Here is a 22,917-nt window from a genome sequence, read left to right as displayed (position 1 = left end):
TCTGGTCTCAAACATCTCAAGGCATGATATCTAAAAGATACGAGATCCTAAACCATGTCTCTCCGTTCGTATCTCAATGTTCTCGAAAATCGTAAAGATAGGTAATTTTTACGAGAATCACGAACGAACTAACAGATCGAACGTCTAATCGGAATTAAATGCGAGACGACAATCATATTTACTTCGACCCTATTCAGGAAAACTCGAAACGAAACATTCATCACATAAATAACCGCGTAAAGCGGTAAGGGGATTCAAAGCCACCAACGGCCAGTCTCGGTAAATACAAATACGGCCATCTAGGGCTAAGCAAAATCCAAATTCAAAAGGCCACACTCGGCCGAAAAAAGATAAAACGATAATCAAACTACCATCAAAACAAAGGATCAGTCCATCCAAACAGGATTCTCTACGGTCGGCTCTCCATCATCGTCAGCGTCAAGCGACCCTCGACCACTGCTCTGCCCAGTGGCATAGACAGCGGACAAGGAGGTATCTTCAAAAGAAGCCCCCATAACATTATCAATTGATGAGCTGAAACGAGATCGATGAGCCTCGACCGCCGCACGGACCCTCTCGGGAGAGAAATGACCCCAAAACAGCGGACCACCACAGAGAAGGTCTCGGACGATGCACAAATCTTCCGGAAAAGGAGGAATGGGGTTGTGTACTGCAAAATGGACATAGTTCAGATATGGAATAAAAAAAAAAAAAACGGGCAGTAAGAAAAGCAACGAGTGATCATTCAGCACGTTACCTCCTGCCCCCCCCCCCCACAGTCGCCTAAACGAGGGAAGGTACTCCACGGCGACCGAGACTTGGTCCAATCTAACATAGAAAAAATAACTCTTCCATCCACAACCGCCCTGAGAGAATCCCTTCAGGACTTCCATATGAGTACGCGACCTAAAACTATACAGACGATCGGTCCCAACTCGAGACAGGGTAAGGAAAGCTTCGAGATAATCAGCAGTGAGCTCCATGCCTCGCTCATATCCTAAGACTAGCAACCTGACAAGATGCTTTATACCGGGGAGAGAAATCTGACTTATCGAAACTTCCAAACGGTTCAGAAACTCTACTATAACCAACGGAATGGGAAACCATAGGCGAGCACGCATCAGATGCTCCTCGTACAAAGTAAAAAAGCCTTTGGGAGGCTTGTCAGCTCTCTCCCCCTCGAGGGGTAATCGAAAGTCCACGTTTTCTGGAACGTGACAGAAGCTGCGTACGGTTCCAAGGAACGGAAGGGTACACCTGCTCGGTCTCCCAACGACCCTTTCTGAAAAAGGCCTCATGGGAACCCACGGCTCGGGAGGCGGTTCTTCCACATTGCACATAGCCACCCAATATGCGTCGGCCTCGGCGGGGTCAACGGAGTGTGCCACGAACTCGATCTCTCGGATAACCTCACCGCGTCCGTCACGGACAGTTCCGCGATTGAAGATAGTAGGCCGAGCATTTCCCGAAATCCCTTGAGACATTCTTAACAAGGAGGAAAAGGAAAAGTCTCAATGATAGAGAGAGAAAGTTGAAAGGATCTTTTCACTCTTAAACTTTGAGAAGATAATGAAATGAAAATCTAGAAACAAGTTACCTCCCTTCTTATAGGCATGAAGATTTACTATTCAAGCTCGGACTTTCGGATATTAATTCCATCCAACACGCCTAACATGCCAAACATGCCTAACCACACGCTAGGACCCTACGATGCATGGTCCTAACGGGCTGGGGGCCTAACTTTTGGGGTCAAAAACGGTCACGACGGAATTATCACCCGAAAATCCTCGGAGATCGAATTTCCGAAAGAGATGGTAAAAAGAAAGATATAGCTTTCGTAAAAAATAACCAATACGAAGTTTTTACGAAGAAGTATCCTTGAAGTTTCGAAGCAAATGAACCAAGCTCGGTCATTGCGTAACTACCGCACATATACGCTGTCCGGTCGCTACGTAGCAACCAAGACCGAACCGACCTCGGTCGCTATGTAGCGACCGAGCATCCAACCCGTTCGGTCGCTACGTAGCGACCGAGCTCGAGCCAAACCTCGGTCGCTACGTAGCGATCCCAAAGCTCGGTCGCTACATAGCGACCCAGCTCGGCCAAAGTCGGTCGCTACGTAGCGACCGAGCGCTCGTCCCGCTCGGTCGCTACGTAGCGACCGAGCTCGAGCCAAAGCTCGGTCGCTACATAGCGACCGAGCTCGGCAAAGCTCAGTCGCTACGTAGCGACCGAGCTCGGCAAAGCCCAGTCGCTACGTAGCGACCGAGCTCGGCAAAGCCCAGTCGCTAAGTAGCGACCGAGCTCGAGCCGAAGCTCCCGCTCGGTCGCTACGTAGCGACCGAGCGCTCGTCCCGCTCGGTCGCTACGTAGCGACTGAGCTCGAGCCAAAGCTCGGTCGCTACGTAGTGACCGAGCTCGAGCCGAAGCTCCCGCTCGGTCGCTACGTAGCGACCGGGCTCGAGCCAAAGTTCGGTCGCTGTGTAGCGATCGAACTCTTCCGAACATCGATACGACACCAATCCATGTATTCTCGTCAAACCTTCAAACGTTATCTCCCGAAGACCGTAGCAAGCTCAGTCCATGTTTTCCGTTATTCTAACTCATCGATCAAACTTCGCGGATTAGAAACCGCGGAAAGTTCGCTCTTTATCAAAAGAAATCGTAGTAAATGTGTCGAGTCGGATGACGGCCCAAAGGGTCCTAAAACACGACTCGAGGCCCATCCTACAATTTCTTAACCAAAAGCCCGTAAACCACAGCACGGTTTATGCTTGGTCCACAAGGAAGGATAAATGTCAAGTTTCCGCGGATAAATACGGAAGTTTTGAAGATAATTGTGAAGATCGGGAAAAATGGAATATCTCCATTTTTATGCTATGACGGCTTAAGGGCAGAAAAGTAAAAGCGTAAACTGACCTTGGAGCTAGTATATAAGGAGTCCTAGGCGAGGAGCATGGAGAGGAACTTTTTCAGAGAAAACTTAGCACTTAGAGCAATTTAGGCAATTTTCCGTTTTTGTTATTTCGAGCTGCGACTCAATTAGGTTTAGCCGTCTTAGGGTTGCTAGAACTAGGAATCTCGCCGACAGCTCTCGAGCCCAGGCTTATACCTTGTTGTAAACCCTCATAAGCAAATTCGGAATAAGATCTTTTTTGCTCTCTTTTTCGACTTCTTATACTTTATCATTGTTGTTCTCGTGTTCTGATTGCTTGACGTGTGGTAATTAGCAGATATCCTGGTCCTCTGGGAAATTAGGGTTTTCCTAGTTTCCTTATTTAAACGGAAATCGACAGTGCGAATTTTGGTTCCCACACTTGCGTAAAAGCATTCCAAAATGTCCCAAAAGTATCATTTCCTTCCATCAGGTTAATAAACCTGTATTTGCTTTGAAAAGACTCTAAAACATGATTAATATATCTTAAAACCTTTATATACCATGTATAAAAACGGGTGAAAATTATGGTATATCAATTACCGTTGATACGGTGCGGCAGGCTGGTATCAGAGCTTTGTTATGTTCCTTGAAATTTGTTTCCATTCATCATGGCAAGACCTCGTCGAGTACCTGTTCGAACCGAAGCAAAAATCACTCGTGATGCAATCGTTGAGCTGTAAGCTCAGATGCAAACGATCACCACCGCCCTCCAAAACCTCAACGTTCAACCCAACATACCACCCCCTGTTTGCATCCCCACCAATGACCAAGCTAATGAAACAGATGAAGAAGAAGATAGAGATGAGAATATTTTCGCTGATAATTCTTTTGCCCCACTCCAAAATAACCCACCCTTGCACATGATCTGAAATAACGGCTCCCTTGCACGTCAAAGAATCAATGATCGTTTTCAATGGAAAACAGGATTTAAAATAGAGATTCCAGAATTCCATGGTAATTCCTCAGCCAAAGAACTTCTCGATTGGATTGTCACAACTGAAGAAATTCTTGAATTCAAAAGAGCACCAATGGAACATTGTTTTCCTGTTCTTATTATGCGATTTCGCAATAGAGCAGCAGCATGGTGGATGCAACTGAAAACTACACCAGATCGTCTCGGAAAACCTAAGATAATTTTATGGGACAAGCTTAAATCAAAACTCAAGAATAAATTCTTACCGTATAACTATGATCGGCTTATGTTCCAACGTCTACATAATATTCGTCAAGGAACTCGTTTGGTTGCTAAATATTCCACATAATGTTTTTTTGCTTCTTACATGAGTTGATCTCCAGGATTCTGAACGCCAATTGGTTGTTCAATTCAATGCCAGTCTTCGTCAACAAATACAACACACCATCAACTTGTTTAATCCACTAACCTTATCAGAAGCTCACCAGCAAGCACTCGCCATTGAATCGCAAACTAGAAGCAATTTCTTTTGGTCTGCCTCTCGTGCGAACCGTTCTGCTCAGCAACAACAGACTGCGAACCCGACTGATGATTCGCTTCCTTAACAAACTGAGACTGCCCTCCTGCCTTTTATGGATAAGATGACAACTCAACCATCTTCGCTTTCGTTGTTTCATGATATACCTTGGATTTGACCCGTTTTCATCCATGGTATATATGTGTTTTACTATATATATATATATATCTATGTTTTCTACTCTTCTAGGTATGTTTTCAGGTTCAGGTGAATTTCGGAGTAAAGCTATGACTTTGGAGCATTTTGGAGCTTAAATGACATTTCACCCAAGCTGACTGATATACCTTGGATTTGACCAATGTTTATCCATGGTATATAAGTACTTTACTACATATATATCTATGTTTTCTACTCTTCTAGGTATGTTTTCAGGTTCAGGTGCATTTCGGAGTAAAGCTATGACTTTGGAGCATTTTGGAGCTTAAAGGACATTTCACCCGAGCTGACCACTTAGAGGTCGACGAGAGGAAGAATAATCGATCGATGCGCATCAGTGCTGACGATCGACATCAGGAAATGCCTCGACAGATGAAAATTTATATCGATCGATGTACACAAGTACCATCGATCAATGTCGAGACACCAGACGCGACATTTTGGATTCAGCAGACTTAAAAACCAAGGCCAAGCCAAATTACCAAAATGCCCTGACGAGTTTTTAACCTAGTAGAATATATACTGCAAGTGTTTTGACGGAAGAGAGAGCTTTTCTTTCTAGACCTAGTTTTGTTACAAGTTTCATGTGGAGAGAAGATCACTTGTGATTGGAACTCCTTGTTTCTATTTCTTTTCATCTATTCTATGAGTTTCTATTTATCTATTGATATGAATTGCTTTGCTATGTCTGAGTAGTTTAACTGTTAGATCCAGGGTTCAGATAGGTTTGTGGGATTAGCCCCAAACTATAGATCTGCGTTGTTGTGATATTTATGATAGATTTGTATTCATTGCTTGTTTTAGCCTTGCTAACTAGAACTTGATCATAGGATTGCATATTGAAGCACCCTTGTTATCCCATCCTAAAATCTATCTATCATATTAGGATTGCTAGAGAGAGCTAACAGCCAATTTAAAATCTTAGTAGGGAATTTCATACTCGCGCATAGGCCTGGCTAGAACCCGTCGATCGATGTCCTCAACTGACAATCGATCGATGTTGGCAAAGGTGTATCGGTCGACGTCTTAATAGACTATCGATCGACACTCTCTTGTGTCTGCATCTAACCGGTGAGACACAAGATCTAGTCTGTTAACCAGTGGTACATGCGACAGCTGATCACTGGGTTAAGCGAATGAGCTCTAATATATCATGCATGCAACAGTTAGGCATCTATAGGAATTATAATCACCAACACCTGAATAGTGGCCCTGCATCTAATATCATTTCCAATCTAAGTTACATTATTCATTTACTCGCTTGTTACTATTGCTATTTTATTTAAACATTACAACCTTTAGAATTAATAAACACTAGATTTAATTGTTCCCTAGCTCCTTGTGGATTCGATCCCTAAGTACTACATCTGAACCTCTTTTGATGAGAGTAACACTCCTTAGGTAATTTGAGTGGTATCACTGACCATGTAGAGGTCGACGAGAGGAAGAACAATCGATCGATGCGCATCCAGTGCTATCGATCGACACCAGGAGATGCCTCGACAGATGAAGATTAATATCGATCGATGTACACAAGTACCATCGATCGATGTCGAGACATTGGACACACGACATTTCGGATCCAGCGGACTTAAAACCCAAGGCCAAGCCAAATTACGAAAATGCCCTGACGAGTTTTTAACCTAGTAGATTATATACTGGCTAAGTGTTTTGACGGCAGAAGAGCTTTTTGTTACAATTTTACTTTGAGAGAGAAGAGAGAGTTTGGGAGAGAAGATCACTTGTGATTGGAACTCCTTGTTTCCATTTATTTTCATCTATACTATGAATTCCCATTTCTTCATTGTTATGAATTGCTGAGTAGTTCGATTATTAGATCCAGGGTTCAGATAGGTTTGTGGGATTAGCCCCAAACTATAGATCTGCCTTGTTGTGATATTCATGATAGATTTGTATTCATTGCTTGTTTTAGCCTTGCTAACTAGAACTTGATCATAGGATTGCATACTTAAGCACCCTTGTTATCCTATCCTGACATCTATCTATCATATTAGGGCTGCTAGAGAGGGCTAACCGCCAATTTAGTATCTTTATAGGGCATATCATATTTGCGCATAGGCCTGGCTAGAACCCGTCTATCGATGTCCTCAACTGACTATCGGTCGACGTAGGCAAAGGTGTATCGGTCGACGTCCCAATAGGACCATCGATCGACACTCTTTCGTTGTCAATATACTAACCGTTGAGACACGAGATCTAGCTTGTTAACCAGTGAAACATGCGACAGCTGATCACTGAGTTAAGCGATTGAGCTCTAACATATCATGCATGCAACAAATAGGCATCTATAGATATTATAATCTCTAACACCTGAATAGTGGCCGTGCATCTAATATCATTTCCAACCAAGTTACATTTACTATTTACTTCGCTTGTTACTATTTCTATTTTATTTAAACATTTACAACTCTTAGAATTAACAAACACTAGATTTAATTGTTCCCTAGCTCATTGTGGATTTGATCCCTAAGTACTACATCTGAACCTCTTTTAATGAGAGTAACACTCCTTAGGGTAATTTGAGTGGTATCAAATTTGACGCCGTTGCCGGGGAGGTTTGATCGCCATTAGATTTAGTTTTATTGATTCTTATTCTTTTCTCTACCCCCTTTCTAACATAATCTTTTTTCTTGTCTTTTCAGGTGCATGTCCAGCGGTACCAGAAGCAACAAGGAGAAAGACTTGCTGTTCTCAGACGATCCAGCTCACTTGGAACGCACCATCCGTAGAGGTCAACGTTCCACATCGCTCGACGCAACAACTTCGTCGTCGATCGATACGCACAACCAACCGTCGACCGACACCAGACCTTCATCGTCGATCGATACTACACCGCGTACGTCGATTGATACCATGTCGTCAAAAATGATAAACATTATTATTCTAACACAGGACGAGAACGGAAACCTGTATGACCAGAACGGTCATCTGTGTAATGCAACAGGTCAGAAAATAGAGGCTCAGGGGACTGTAATCCCTGATGCTGATGCTACAGGAGCTGCTCAACCTGTAGACGAGGACGCTCGATCGAAACCACTGGCCGACTACAATCGCCCATATGAGTACTATTCCAACAGATCAGCTATTCGACTTCCGGAGATCCAGAAGCAGAATTTTGAGCTGAAGCCTCAATACTACACTCTCGGGTCGCTGATACCCTACTCTGGGTTACCACACGAGCATTCTATGGACCATCTGGAACGGTTCGAGGATCTAATCGCTGATATTCGGATGGAAGGAGTCCCTGAAGATTACCTGTTGTGCAAGCTCTTCAGATACACGCTGAATGGAGAAGCGATGCACTGGCTTAGGCAGCAACCCACAGGATCTTTAACATCCTCGGCCGACATCAAGAATGCTTTCTTACGAAACTTCTTCGATGAGGCGCGCGCTGAAGAACTTCGAAACAAAATTTCCACATTCTCGCAGGAGGCTGGAGAGTCCTTCAAAGATGCATGGATTAGATTTAGGTTCTTCCAGCGAGACTGTCCACACCACGGATTTAACGAAGTGCAGCTGCTAAGCACTTTCTTCCGAGGTCTCGCCTTACAGTATCAAATGGCTCTTGATACGGCGAGTGAAGGAAACTTCACTACTCGGAATCCGTTGGAAGCTGTGAGACTTATCGAAAACCTCGCTAACAGCAGCAGCACCAAAAACACTGACTCTGAACGGAAGAAGTCTGTAGCCTCTATCGGAAAGGAACAGATGGACGAAGTAAGAGCTAAGTTAGATGTGGTGCACGAGCTTCTTAGGAAGCAAGTCTGTTCAGCTGAAGGAGAAGTAGCAGCTACGGAAGGAGAAGAAAATGTGAATTACATCGGAGGTACCGGATTCCAGAAATTTGGAAACCAGGGCGGAAACAGAAACTTCTTTGGAAATGGTCAAAGAAGCAACCAGAGTTCACAATTTCAAAAACCCTTCAACAACAGCAAAATCTACTCGAACTCTTACTACCAGAATCCACCACCCCAGACTCAGGAAAGCAAGATCGAAGAAATGCTTGATCGAGTACTGTTGGGACAACAACAAATCACCGTGGATTTCAACGGTAAAATAGACTACGCCTACAACAATCTGAACACCAAAATCGAGACCTTAGGGACTCAGGTGAGAAAACTTAAAACGTAAGTAATTCAGACTGGCAAGACTATAAAGAGGCAAGAAGCTTTCGCTAGAGAGGCAGGAGCCGATAAAGGAAAACACCATGTAAATGCCATCATAGATGATGATTTCTGGCAAGTGGTGAGAAATGAAAAGCTTCAGGAAGGAGACTTCGAAATCGAAAGCTCCATGAGTCTCGGCGGATCCCAATGGTGTCGACCGATGTCGATGACCTCGCATCGATCGACAGACCATGACGAAGATCGATGGACGGATTACTCCAGTCATCGATCGACGTCGTCCGCTGAATCGACTGAATGCAATGCGGTTCGAATTCTAACTCATGAAGAATTCGCAGCTAAGCATCCTCACCCACCCTCCCCTTTCTATGATAAAATCGATTGATCGGTTGAGCCAACCATCGATCGATAGAGTGAGTCCGACGTCGATCGTCACACCTCACCTCCCATCGATCGACAGGCACCTCTGACATACCAAGTGCGGTTACCCTCAATCGATAATGATTATATCAACGCACTCAGACCACCACTTAAACCATTAGTTAGCCAACCCGAACCAAAACCCAACCCTTTAAATAGTTCACCAGAACCAGTTCAAGAAGATCAGGAAACTGAAGGGAGAAGGTTAAGGAAAAGAAAGGAGAAAATTCCTAAGAACCTTAAGAGGGAAGCTAACGATAAGGAGATGGTTGGTTTCACTAAAAGAGTCCTCAAAATCCCAATCGAAAAAGCTTTTGATGAAGCTTACTTCACACACCGGTTGTGGATGTTCTTCAGAGAAACAAAGGTAACTGAGGAGGACATTAGGAGAATGTTTCATCAAGTCAGAGAGACGATGAGACACATGATCACATTGACGAAGAAGAGTGATCCTGGGAAGTTTGCAATACCATGCATAGTCAAGGGTGTTGAATTTCCCCATTCAATGTGTGACACATGAGCATCAGTTAGTATCCTCCCTAGGATCATGGCAGACCAGCTTGGTTTGACCATCGAACCTTCAACAGAATCCTTCACCTTCGTGGATCTTTCAGAAAAATGATCAGGAGGTATCATAAGAGATCTGGAGGTACAGATTGGTAATGCCCTTGTCCCGGTTGATTTTCATGTCCCAGACATCGAGCTTAACTGGAACTCTTCACTTCTGCTTGGAAGATCTTTCCTAGCTACAGTAGGAGCTGTATGTGACATGAACAAAAACAAATTGTGTCTGACGTTGATAGACCCCGACATCCACTATGACACTATCCAACCCTAAGAGAAAGGTTATTAATTCTGTGAATTTCGGGAAAGAACTTGGCTTCATTGGCGCATGCCATTGTGGAGCAGATTACGAATCAGAGTACGAAACAGAGTACTCAGACTCGATCGACACCCCCACTTTTCCGTCGATCGATTCCAATGAGTCAACGGTGACCGATGACCTCAACAACACGTCGCTCGACGTAAAGCAGCCAGTTGACCATTTCGCTACAGCTAATCATTGTTACCCACACTTTGCCTTCCAACCTCCAAGCAAGAGAGGACGTGATGACTATTCCATAGGCAGTTGGGCAGACAGTGGTTTCCATGAAAGTTTTGCAGTTGACACTGTAATTACTTCACCTAACGAGGAACATACAGAGGAATACGATGAGGATTATTGGAAGGAACATGAAATAGAAATGTCTTTGCAGGATGAAATATTTGAAACACATAAGTTCACCAACACGTTTCCAACATCGCTCGACGAAGTGCACTCCACATCGGTCGACACCCACCCTCGTCCAGCAAAACAACCGCTCACATCGATCGACACCCATACAGGAACATCGATCGATATTTGTGCCGCAGCAAAAATTCAGGAGTAGGAGAATATTCCCTCTCCAACTAGGTTTATAGATACCTATATAAAACCTTTTGCACCCCCGAAACCACCTCCACACAGAGCAGACACACAAGCAAAAAAGATAAACACTCTTCCATCTACATCAACAGGAAAAACCATGAAGAGCAATCATCTCAAGAACACAAGTTCTGCAGAAATTACACTGCCATCGATCGATGCATCTGTATCTACATCGATCGATACTACTCTAAACCCTGATCTTTCTATTTCTAAATTGAATAATAATGCAAACAATTATTATGGTTTTCTCAAACCTGATGAATTTGGTATTTTCAGGGACCCAGATGGCAACGCACGTGCAATAGATGGAAGGATCTTACAAGTGTCCAGAGAGGACATTGCAGATATCCTTCAAGTGGCCAATGGACCTGACAACCTATTCTCACAGCAACGTGGCACTCCATACGTCATTCAAACAGATCCAAACAACCACGTAGGAGTCGCCACAATAGAAATCAATCCAGATCTATCACGCCAACCAAAAGGGCAAGCATCGATCGACGGGACAACCCCGACATCGATCGACAGGGTAACACCAATGTCGACCGATAAGGATGACCCGACGTCGATCGACAGACGTTATGAATTTGGAAACCACGCTTATGACATGTACTGAGCCAGAAAGTTCCTTTGGGAACGAAGGGACGAGTATGGAGTCTACAAAGATGAGTGTGGACACGCACGAGGTGTAGCGGGTGAGATGATACCTGTCACAAAGGACAACATCACGAAATTACTGGAAAGAGCATCTCTTTTTGAAGAGAGCCACATCTGTCTTCCAGAACATGCCACTTCCTTCACACTCACAAGACTGGCACCAGAACTCTACACCAAAGATGAAATCAACGAGATGGTGACTGGTATTTGTGGAGCTCAGAAAAAACTGGGAGAGGAGCTCAAATCATTGGTAGAAGATACACTTCAACCTTTGGATAGAGGCTACAATGAGCTTTTCAGAAGTATGGTAGAAATGAGGACATAAATTGAGAGTTTACGTCAGCAACTTGAGAAGGAAGCCACGACCTCAGCATTGATCGACGCACCACATGCACCATCCATCGACGTCAGTCTTCCTACAACCCAAATCCCTGCAGAAACGCAATGTTCAGCAGAACACAAGGATGCATGAGAAATCTCATACATCGACACGAGGATAAACGACGTGTACTACCCTCTCAACAACAACATGGACTGGCTGAGCACTAAAATCGAGCTACTACAGCAAGATCTAGACACCATTCGCAAGAAGGAACAACAACCAGCCACATCGATCGACGTGTGTACAATCACATCGCTCGACGCTAAGGTCTCAGCCATGAATGAGAGGCTGAGGACTTACGAGGACATGCATGACAGCTTCATATCACCAGTCATGCTATATTTAAACAAATTGTCTAGTCAAATACTTTACGCCCAAAGGGATATTGATAAAATTACTAATCAAAATTTTTTGCAGGCACAATCAGCATCGATCGACAGGCTACAAGGGCCATGGATCGATGGCAAGAATCCTGTGGAGTTACTTCCCTACACAGCAGCAGAGGTTGACAAGATCACATCCAAGATCTACACTGCTATAGGCACCATGGAGGAACTACTTGACAAACGCTGCGATGACATCTACTTTCCATTCGACAACAGAATCAGTGGACTAGACAGCCACGCAGAATGGCTACAGAAAGAAGTCAAAGCCATTCAGAGGCAACTCGCAGCTCAGCACCAGATATCAGCATCGATCGACAGGACGCGAGCGAAATCGCTCGATGGTAAGTCGCCGAGATCGACCGACGAACACATAATCGCATCGATCGACGCCGATTCTACACCAGCCGGCGAGCAGCTGATACACAAGACGATAGAGTCAATGCACAAGAACTGACAGAACTTTCAGCATACGCCTATGACAACATAGGCTGGCACCAGGTCAGCATTGACAATATTCAAGAAAGGCTACAGAACATCTCCAATGTACTTGAGAAGATGGATGACAAATGGACAAGAAATGATAAGCCACAAGAAGTTTCATTGCATCTTGGTCCAGAATATGCAGAGATGATGTGGATGCTTGTTTTCCAACAAACAGCTGCTTCTCCACCAAATAGCCAATCACTACTACAATCAAGCTAAATGACTATAACCAAGCGCTGAGTGGGAGGCAACCCACTATTAGGTATTTTATTTTGGTTTTATTAGCTAGCATTTATTTACTTTCGTTTTATTTCTTTCAGATTTAGTAGACCCAAGTAGGAGAATTTGAATATCGACCGCCGACGAGATGTCGACATCCCTCGACATAGACAACCACATGACGATCGATGTAACATTTACCCATTGATAGAATCTAATCCGGTCAGATGTATCTTCCTTACTTGTTACATTTCGTACATCATGAACTATTCCATCAAAACTCCGGTTGAGTTACACTGGGACAGTGTAATTTAAGTCTGCGGGGGAGATTTACTGATATAATTTATTTTATTCTTATATAAAAAGAATTTTAATAAATTATGCTTAGCTATTGAAAATAAGGACTATAATCTTATATTGATTTAAACTTGAATATCTAACCAATCTTTAGCCCCATTTTTTATTTACTGATTGCAGATAGCACTATAGATGCTAAAGCAGATCAACCTATCAACTACACACTTGCCTTGACCGTATGAAGTAACCAAAGCTGATTTCCAACACCAAGCCTGACATAACCGCTTGTCTTGGGGTTTGGTATACATGGGATCGTATTCTTCAGACAGTTCTGGAAGGTAATGCCTTGTGTAGATTATTTATCACATTTTCTCTCTCTAAATTTCGACCCTAGAATAGTTAGTGAGTATATATTTTAAAAAAAAGATCTATTGTTTACTTAGAGGCTACAATGAGCTTTTCAGAAGTATGGTAGAAATGAGGACATAAATTGAGAGTTTACGTCAGCAACTTGAGAAGGAAGCCACGACCTCAGCATCGATCGACGCACCACATGCAACATCGATCGACGTCAGTCTTCCTACAGCCCAGATCCCTGCAGAACCTCAATGTTCAACAAACAGGGATGAATGGGAAGGCTCATACATCGACACGAGGATAAACGACGTTTACTGTCCTCTCAACAACAACGTGGACTGGCTAAGCACTAAAATCGAGCTACTACAGCAAGATCTGGACACCATTCGCAAGAAGGACCAAAAACCAGCCACATCGATCGACATGTGTACCTTCACCTCGCTCGACGCTAAAGTCTCAGCCATGAATGAGAGGCTGAGGAATTACGAGGACATGCATGACCGCTTTATATCACCAGTCATGATATATTTAAACAAATTGTCTAGTCAATTACTTCATGCCCAAAAGGATATTGAGAACATTACTAATCAAAATTTTTTGCAGGCAAAATCAGCATCGATCGACAGGCTACGAGGGCCTTGGATCGATGGCAAGAAACCTGTGGAGTTACTTCCTTACACAGCAGCAGAGGTTGACAAGATCACATCCAAAATCTACACTGCTCTAGACACCATGGAGGAACGACTTGACAAACGCTGCGATGACATCTACTTTCCATTCGACAACAAAATCAGTGGACCAGACAGCCACGCAGAATGGCTACAGAAAGAAGTCAAAGCCATACAGAGGCAACTCGCAGCTCAACACCAGATATCAGCATCGATCGACAGGACACGAGCGAAATCGATCGATGGAAACACGCCGAGATCGACCAACGAACACATAATCGCATCGATCGACGCCGAGTCTACACCAATCAGCGAGCAGCTGATACACAAGACAATAGAGTCAATGCAAAAGGAACTGACAGAACTTTCAGCATACGCGTATGACAACATAGGCTGGCACCAGGTCAGCATTGACAACGTTCAAGAAAGGCTACAGAACATCTCCAATGTACTTGAGAAGATGGATGACAAATGGACAAGAAATGATGAGGCCACAAGAAGCTTCATTGCATCTTGGTCCAGAATGTGCAGAGATGACGTGGATGCTTGTTTTCCAACAAGTAGCTGTTTCTCCACCCAATAGCCAATCACTACCATAGTCAAGCTAAATGACTATAACCAAGCGCTGAGTGGGAGGCACCCCACTATTAGGTATTTTATTTTGGTTTTATTAGCTAGCATTTATTTACTTTCGTTTTATTTCTTTCAGATTTAGAAGACCCAAGTAGGAGGACCTGAAGATCGACCGACGACGAGACGTTGACATCGCTCGACATAGACAACCACATGACGATCGATGTAACTCTTACACATCGATCGATATCTAATCCGGTCAGATGTATCTTCCCTACTTGTTACATTTCGTACATCTTGAACTATTTTATCATAACTCCGACTGAGTTACACTGGGACAGTGTAATTTAATTCTGGGGGGAGATTTACTGATATAATTTATTCTATTTTTATATAAAAAGGAATTTTAATAAATTATGCTCAGCTATTGAAATAAGGACTATAATCTTATATTGATTTAAACTTGAATATCTAACCAATCTTTAGCACCATTTTAGATTTACTGATTGCAGATAGCACTAAAGATGCTAAAGCAGATCAACCTATCAACTACACACTTCCCTTGAACCGTATGAAGTAACCAAAGCTGATTTCCAACAGTAAACCTGACATAACCGCTTGTCTTGGGGCTTGTTATACATGGGATCGGATTCTTCAGACAGGTCTGGAAGGTAACGCCTTGTGTAGATTATTTATCACATTTTCTCTCTCTAAATTTCGACCCTAGATTAGTTAGTGAGTTCTATTAAAAAAAAATAATAATAAAAAAAAAATAAAAAAATAAGATCTATTGTTTAGTTATGATGAGTCAGAAGAGGACTTGGTGGCTAAAACCATTAAGGCTTGATTCATAAATACTCAAATAAAAGAGTTCGAAACGGGATTGATAGTCTATTAAGACGTCGACCGATACACCTTTGCCAACATCGATCGATTGTCAGTTGAGGACATCGATCGACGGGTTCTGGCCAGGCCTATGCGCGAGTATGAAATGCCCTACTAAGATTCTAAATTGGCGGTTATCCCTCTCAAGCAATCCTAATATGATAGATATATTTCAGGATGGGATAACAAGGGTGCTTGAATATGCAATCCTATGATTGAGTTCTAGTTAGCAAGGCTAAAACAAGCAATGAATACAAATCTATCATAAATGTCACAACAAGGCAGATCTATAGTTTGGGGCTAATCCCACAAACCTATATGAACCCTGGATCTAACAGTTGAACTACTCAGACATAGCAAAGCAATTCATATCAATAGATAAATAAAAACTCATATAATAGATGAAAAGAAATAGAAACAAGGAGTTCCAATCACAAGTGATCTTTTCTCCAAATGAAACTTGTAACAAAACTAGGTCTAGAAAGAAAAGCTCTCTCTGCCGTCAAAACACTTGCAGTATATATTCTACTAGGTTAAAAACTCGTCAGGGCATTTTGGTAATTTGGCTTGGCCTTGGTTTTTAAGTCTGCTGAATCCAAAATGTCGCGTCTGGTGTCTCGACATCGATCGATGGTACTTGTGTACATCGATCGTTATAAATCTTCATCTGTCGAGGCATTTCCTGATATCGATCGTCAGCACTGATGCGCATCGATCGATTATTCTTCCTCTCGTCGACCTCTAATTGGTCAGCTCGGGTGAAATGTCCTTTAAGCTCCAAAATGCTCCAAAGTCATAGCTTTACTCCGAAATTCACCTGAACCTGAAAACATACCTAGAAGAGTAGAAAACATAGATATATATGTAGTAAAGTACTTATATACCATGGATAAAAATGGGTCAAATTCAAGGTATATCAACTCCCCCAGACTTACCCTTTTGCTTGTCCTCAAGCAAAACATACAGGCAGTCTCTCTGAAAGAGGTTTGAAAATATTTAGGGATTTAAGATTTTAAAAACATAGAAATCTTTCCTCAACAATTTTGCAACCACATTTAAAAAGTCCTAATCACAAAAGCACACAATGCAATATCCTAGCTTAGCAACCATTTCTAACATAACATAACTTATCAATTCACGTCTGACATCCCCTCTACTGATTTCATTTCTTAGCATAAATATAAAGTGAATGCTTTACCTTGGGAGTATCGATCACAGGATGCAAGGATTTCAGACAGGTATCTGGAGCTGCAGGTAAAAGTTAGTTCCTAGTTTCTCTCTCTCTAAATTTCTCTCTTGAGTCAAAGTCTGCTTCCATTGCAGGATCAGTGACCAAGATTGGACAGGCTTCCATGAATCAAAACTTAATGGTGGTTGCCACCAAGTTCTGTTCACTTCTTTTTGACCTATATCTAAGAGTTCTTTGCGAAAGCGAGCCTTGAAGATTGCCGCCTCCAAGTCCCGTTTCGAACTCTTTTATTTGAGTCCTTATGAATCAAGCCTTAATGGTTTTAGCAACCAAGTCATGTTCACTTCATCCTAATTAAACAATAGATCTTATTTTTTTTTTTATATACTAACTAATCTAGGGTCGAAATCTAGAGAGAGAAAATGTGATAAATAATCTAAACCAGGCGTTACCTTCCAGACCTGTCTGAAGAATCCGATCCCATGTATACCAAGCCCCAAGACAAGCGGTTATGTCAGGTTTAGTGTTGGAAATCAGTTTTGGTTGCTTCATACGGTTCAAGGCAAGTGTGTAGTTGATAGGTTGATCTACTTTAGCATCTTTAGTGCTATCTGCAATCAGTAAATCTAAAATGGTGCTAAAGATTGGTTAGATATTCATGTTTAAATCAATATAGGGTTATAGTCCCTTTTTTCAATAGCTAAGCATAATTTATTTGAAATTCCTTTTTACGTAAGAATAAAATAAATTATATCAGTAAATCTCCCCCCAGACTTAAATTACACTGTCCCAGTGTAACTCAGCCGGAGTTATAATGAAAAGTTTATGATGTACGAAATGTAACAAGTAAGGAAGATACATCTGACCGGATTAGATATCGATTGATGGGTAAGTGTTACATCGATCGTCGTATGGTTGCATATGTCAAACGATGTCGACGTCTCGTCGTCGGTCGATATTCAAGTCCTCCTACTTGGGTCTCCTAAATCTGAAAGAAATAAAACGAAAGAAATTAAATGCTAGCTAATGAAAGCAAAGTAAAATATCTAATAGTGGGTTGCCTCCCACTCAGCGCTTGGTTATAGTCATTTAGCTTGACTGTGGTAGTGATTGGCTATTGGGTGGAGAAGCAGCTGCTTGTTGGGAAGCAAGCATCCACGTCATCTCTGCGCATTCTGGACCAAGATGCAATGAAACTTCTTGTGGCCTCATCATTTTTTGTCCATTTGTCATCCATCTTCTCAAGTACATTGGAGATGTTCTGTAGCCTTTCTTGAATGTTGTCAATGCTGACCTGGTGCCAGCCTATGTTGTCATAGGCGTATGCTGAAAGATCTGTCAGTTCCTTTTGCATTGAGTCTACTGTCTTGTGTATCAGCTGCTCGCCGATTGGTATAGACTCGGCGTCGATCGATGCGATTATGTGTTCGTTGGTCGATCTCGGCGAGTTGCCGTCGATCGATTTCGCTTTTGTCCTGTCGATCGATGCTGATATCTAGTGTTGAGCTGCGAGTTTCCTCTGAATGGCTTTGACTTCTTTCTGTAGCCATTCTGCGTGGTTGTCTAGTCCACTGATTTTGTTGTCGAATGGAAAGTAGATGTCATCGCAGCGTTTGTCAAGTCGTTCCTCCATGGTGTCTAGAGCAGTGTAGATCTTGGATGTGATCTTGTCAACTTTTTCTGCTGTGTAAGGAAGTAACTCCACAGGTTTCTTGCCATCGATCCGGGGTCCTCGTAGCCTGTCGATCGATGCTGATTTTGCCTGCAAAAAACTTTGATTAGTAATGTTCTCAATATCCTTTTGGGCATCAAGTAATTGACTAGACAATTTGTTTAAATCTATCATGACTGGTGATATAAAACGGTCATGCATATCCTCGTAAGTCCTCAGCCTTTCATTCATTGCTGAGACTTTGGCGTTGAGCGATGTGAAGGTGCACATGTCGATTGATGTGGCTGGTTGTTGGTCCTTCTTGCGAATGGTGTCCAGATCTTGCTGTAGTAGCTCGATTTTAGTGCTTAGCCAGTCCACGTTGTTGTTGAGAAGGCAGTAAACGTCGTTTATCCTCATGTCGATGTATGAGACTTCCCATTCATCACTGTGCTGTGTTGAACATCGCGGTTCTGTAGGGATCTGAGCTGTAGGAACACTGACGTCGATCGATGTTGCACGTGGTGTGTCGATCGATGCTGAGGTCGTAGCTTCCTTCTCAAGTTGCTGACGTCAACTCTCAATTTCTGTCCTCATTTCTGCCATATATCTGAAAAGCTCATTGTAGCCTCTATCCAAAGGCTGATGTGTGTCATCCACCAATGTTTTGAGCTCCTCTCCCAGTTTCTCCTGAGCTCCACAAATACCAAACACCATCTCATCGATTTCTTCTTTGGTGTAGAGTTCTGGTGCCAGTCTTGTGAGTGTGAAGGAAGTGGCATGTTCTGGAAGACAGATGTGGCTCTCCTCAAAAAGAGATTCTCTTTCCAGTATTTTCCTGATGTTGTCCTTTGTGACATGTATCATCTCACCAGCTGCGCCTCGTGCGTGTCCACGCTCATCTCTGTAGACTCCATATTCGTCCCTTTGTTCCCAAGTGAACTTTCTGGCTCCATACATGTCGAAGGCGCGGTTCCCACATTCATACCGTTTATCGATCGACGTCGGTTCATCCATATCGATCGACGTTGGTGTTACCCTGTCGATCGATGTCTCCGTTATACCGTCGATCGATGCTTGCCCTTTTGGTTGGCGTGATAGATCTGGGTTGGTCTCTATTGTGGTGACTCCTGCGTGGTTGTTAGGATCTGTTTGAATGACGTCTGGAGTGCCACGTTGCTGTGAGAATAGGTTGTCAGGTCCATTGGCTACTTGAAAGATGTCTGCTATGTCCTCTCTGGACACTTGTAAAATCCTTCCATCCATTGCACGTGCGTTGCCATCTGGGTCCCTGAAAATACCAAATTCATCAGGTGTTAGAAAACCGTAATCAATGTTTGCATAATTATTCATTTTAGAAATAGAGAGATTAGGGTTTAGAGTAGTATTGATCGATGTAGATACAGTTACATCGATCGATGGCAGAGTAAATTCTGCAGAACTTGTGTCTTGAGATGATTGCTCTTCATGGATTTTTCTGTTGATGTAGAAGGAAGAGTGTTCATCTTTTTTGATTGTGTGTCTGCTCTGATGTGTGTAGGTGGTTTCAGAGGTGCAAAACTATCTATATAGGTATCTGTAAACCTAGTTAGGGAGGGAATATTCTCCTGCTCCTGAATTTTCGCTGCGGCGCGAATATCGATCAATGTTCCTTTTGGAGTGTCGATCGATGTGAGCGGTTGTTTTGCTGGACGAGGGTGGGTATCGACCGATGTGGAGTGCACAGCATCGAACGATGTTGGAAACGTGTTGGTGAACTTATGTGTTTCAAGTCTTTCATCCTGCAAAGACATTTCTATTGCACGTTCTTTCCAGTAATCTTCATCGTATTCCTAGGTATGTTCCTCATTAGGTGAAGTAATTACAGTGTCAACTGCAAAACTTTCATGGAAACCACTGTCTGCCCAAGTGCCTATGGAATAATCATCATGTCCTCTCCTGGTCGGAGGTTGGAAGGCAAAATGTTGGTAACAATGATTAGGTGAAGCGAAATGGTCAACTTGGTGCATTACGTCGAGTGACGTGTTGTTGTGGTCATCGGTCACCGTTGACACATTGGAATCGATCGATGGAAATGTTGGGGTGTCGATCGATTCTGAGTACTCTGTTTCGTACTCCGATTCATACTCTGCTCCACAATGGCATGCGCCAATGAAGCCAAGTTCTTTCCCATAATCCACAGAATTAATGACCTTTCTCTTAGGTCGGATGGAATCGTAGTGGATGTTTGGGTTTATGAGCGTTAGACACAATTTGTTTTTGTTCATTACACATACAGCTCCTACTGTAGCTAGGAAACATCTTCCAAGCAGAAGTGAAGAGTTCCAGTTAAGCTCGATGTCTAAGACATAAAAATCTACAGGGACAAGGGCATTACCAATCAGTACCTCCAGATCTCTTATGATGCCTCCTGATCGTTTTTCTGAAAGATCCACGAAGGTGAAGGATTCTGTTGAGGGTTCGATGGTCAAACCAAGCTGGTCTGCCATGATCCTAGGGAGGATACTAACTGATGCTCCTGTGTCACACATTGAATGGGGAAATTCAACACCCTTGACTACGCATGGTATTGCAAACTTCCCAGGATCACTCTTCTTCGTCAATGTGATCCTGTGTTTCATCTTCTCTCTGACTTGATGAAACATTCTCCTTATGTCCTCCTCAGTTACCTTTGTTTCTCTGAAGAACATCCACAACCAGTGTGTGAAGTAAGCTTCATCAAAAGGTTTTCGATTGGGATTCTGAGAACTCGTTTAGTGAAACCATCCATCTCCTTATCATTAGCTTCCCTCTTAAGGTTTTTAGGAATCTTCTCCTTTCTTTTCCTTAACCTTCTCCCTTCAGATTCTTGTTCTTCTTGAACAGATTCTGCTGAACTATTTAAAGGGTTGGGTTTTGGTTCGGGTGGGTTTGCTAATGGTTTATGTGGTGGTCTGAGTGCATTGATGTAATCATTATCGATTGAGGGTAACCGCACTCGGTATGTCAGAGGTGCCTGTCGATCGATGGGAGGTGTGTTGTGACGATCGACGTCGGACTCACTGTGTCGATCGATGGTTGGCTCAACCGATCGATCGATTTTTTCATAGAAAGGGGAGGGTGGGTGAGGATGCTTAGCTGCGAATTCTTCATGAGTTAGAATTCGAACCGCATTGCATTCAGTCGATTTGGCAGACGACGTCGATCGATGACTGGAGTAATCCGTCCATCGATCTTCATCATGGTCTGTCGATCGATGCGAGTTCATCGATATCGGTCGACACCATTGGATCCGCCGAGACTCATGGAGCTTTCGATTTTGAAATCTCCTTCCTCGAGCTTTTCATTTCTCACCACTTGCCAGAAATCATCATCTATGATAGCATTTACGTGGTGTTTTCCTTTGTCGGCTCCTGCCTCTCTAGCGAAAGCTTCTTACCTCTTTATAGTCTCGCCCGTCTGAATTACTTGGGTTTCAAGTTTTCTCACCTGAGTCCCTAAGGTCTCGATTTTGGTGTTCAGATTGTTGTAGGCAGAGTCTATCTTACCGTTGAAATCCACGGTGATTTGTTGTTGTCCCAACAGTACTCGATCAAGCATCTCTTCGATCTTGCTTTCCTGAGTCTGGGGTGGTGGATTTTGGTAGTAAGAGTTTGAGTAGCTCTTGCTGTTGTTGAAGGGTTTTTGAAATTGTGAACTTTGGTTACTTCTTTGGCCATTTCCAAAGAAGTTTCTGTTTCCGCCCTGGTTTCCAAATTTTTGGAATCCGGTACCTCCGATGTAATTCACATCTTCTTCTCCTTCTGTATCTGCTAGTTCTCCTTCAGCTGAACAGACTTGCTTCCTAAGAAGCTCGTGCACCACATCTAACTTAGCTCTTACTTCGTCCATCTGTTCCTTCCCGATAGAGGCTACAGACTTCTTCCGTTCAGAGTCAGTGTTTTTGGTGCTGCTGCTGTTAGCAAGGTTTTCGATAATTCTCACAGCTTCCAACGGATTCCGAGTAGTGAAGTTTCCTTCACTCGCCGTATCAAGAGACATTTGATACTGTAAGGCGAGACCTCGGAAGAAAGTGCTTAGCAGCTGCACTTCATTAAATCCGTGGTGTGGACAGTCTCGCTGGAAGAACCTAAATCTAATCCACGCATCTTTGAAAGACTTTCCAGCCTTCTGCGAGAATGTGGAAATTTTGTTTCGAAGTTCTTCAGCGCGCGCTTCATCGAAGAAGTTTCGTAAGAAATCATTCTTGATGTCGCTCCAGGATGTTAAAGATCATGTGGGTTGCTGCCTAAGCCAGTGCATCGCTTCTCCATTCAGCGTGTATCTGAAGAGCTTGCACAGCAGGTAATCTTCGGGGACTCCTTCCATCAGAATGACAGCGATTAGATCCTCGAACCGTTCCAAATGGTCCATAGGATGCTCGTGATATATATATTTTTTAAAATAAATATTTTAATATATAATAATTGAATCAAATAATGTAGAAGAGAAAAAAAAACTAAAACACAGCCAATCAAATAAAAGTCGCCAGAACCACTTTCTCTTTGGCCAATGGAACTACGCCACATCGGACT

At 43.0% G+C, this 22,917-nt stretch overlaps 1 non-coding gene across 1 annotated transcript; it reads right to left on the bottom strand.

The window, feature by feature from the left end:
• Window positions 1-8,001: 8,001 nt before the first annotated feature.
• On the bottom strand, window positions 8,002-8,108 carry LOC125579320. Its single transcript, XR_007317308.1, has one exon. It is a non-coding gene; the product is annotated as a small nucleolar RNA R71 (small nucleolar RNA).
• Window positions 8,109-22,917: the final 14,809 nt, after the last annotated feature.

This window comes from Brassica napus, chromosome A1 (assembly GCF_020379485.1).
Source record: "Brassica napus cultivar Da-Ae chromosome A1, Da-Ae, whole genome shotgun sequence".
Lineage (NCBI taxonomy): Eukaryota > Viridiplantae > Streptophyta > Magnoliopsida > Brassicales > Brassicaceae > Brassica > Brassica napus.
The sequence above is the reverse complement of the archived record's forward strand: the minus strand, read 5'-3'. Positions and strand labels throughout refer to the sequence as shown.